Source organism: Engystomops pustulosus, chromosome 4, assembly GCF_040894005.1.
Source record: "Engystomops pustulosus chromosome 4, aEngPut4.maternal, whole genome shotgun sequence".
NCBI lineage: Eukaryota > Metazoa > Chordata > Amphibia > Anura > Leptodactylidae > Engystomops > Engystomops pustulosus.
Genome location: NC_092414.1, coordinates 123,392,586 through 123,393,915, shown reverse-complemented (window position 1 = coordinate 123,393,915; position 1,330 = coordinate 123,392,586). Strand labels below are relative to the sequence as shown.

The following is a 1,330-nucleotide window of genomic DNA, read 5'->3' as shown; positions in this document are numbered from 1 at the left end:
TTGGAGGTGAAAGTACTGTTCCTGTCATTACCAAAATCCCACATCATGTTTTTAGACTTCTTGTAAGTCATATTTGATGTTAAGGAGGCTGCCTTTCATGGTAGCAAAAGGAGGTATTGTTTTCCATTTAACACCTTGGAAAACTTATTTGCATTCTTCCCAGAATTCCCTAGTGGAGCATCTATGGCTTTAAGTCTCCACACGCCTTTAAGGTGGCCTTAATTGGCATTGTCTCCTTAAGGAGAACATCTACTGTCTGACCCTTGTCATTACCAAAGGCAGATGAGCACTGTAGCAAAACCTATAAATAAAATTGTCCCACCTTGCACTTCCGGCAGAATGGCGGCCGCCCTGGTGAGAGGAGCAGCCCGGGAGCTCGCCTGGCTCCTGTCCCTGCAGTGTATCTGCCATCGCTCCAAAGCCGTCACCCGTCACAAAAAGGCCATTCACTTTGAGAAGCAGAAGATTTTGGCACTTACCAAATACATTGCACCTAAACCAACTATAAGTGAAAGTTGTATGAAATCCAAGGCAAAAGCCGCAGACTCAGGCAAGGAAAACCTTCTGGAGAAGTTTCTGTGTTTGCAGCTCAAACACCGACTCCACAAGCATGAGATCTACATTAAGGTTTTCCCCATTCAGGTGATAAGAAAGGTCCTTGGCCAGTCCCAGCTTCAGGGATTGTTACCGTTGTTTATGGGGTACACTTTCCTAGCAGTGAGCCCACATGCCAAAGCAAAGGAAATGTTGCAGGCAATAAGGAACGCACCACAAGTACAGCTTCTTGGAGCCTGCATTGAGGACAGACTACTGAGCAAGCAGGGAATTGTAAACTATTCCAAACTACCAAGCAAAGAGTTGTTGCAGGGCCAGCTTGTAGGAACGCTGGGCACGCTCACCACCCTAACGGCAAATATGCTGACCCATCATTCTGCACGGTTATGCACCATGCTGGATCAACATGGCAAAGAAGAAGGCAAACAAGCCGAGGAGAATTGAGAAACCCCAGTATTGAAAGGACTCTTTAATAAATAAAAGAAAAGTGTAATGAAAGCTATTCTGTATAAAATATTTTATTAGCAAGACCATGGAGCTCGTGGGGTGTAAGGTTTTAATGTAGACGGTGTGTAAAATATCAGTGGGACCAGGGCCCCTGCGTCATGGTAAGTCCAAAAACACTTGTAATGTCTTCACTTTGCTTTCCATCTGTAATACTCTGGTTGGTTAATAAATGTCAAAAAAATAAAAATTTGTATTCATGTTTGTGCAGTATTTTTTGCATGAAACATTTGCTTTTACATGGTTTAAAAGCAAATAATATACATGTACC

The 1,330-nt window shown here is 43.2% G+C and overlaps 1 pseudogene; it reads left to right on the top strand.

Annotated features, from left to right (window-relative positions):
* Window positions 1-325: 325 nt before the first annotated feature.
* LOC140129079 (large ribosomal subunit protein uL10m pseudogene) lies at window positions 326-1,057 on the top strand (annotated as a pseudogene).
* Window positions 1,058-1,330: the final 273 nt, after the last annotated feature.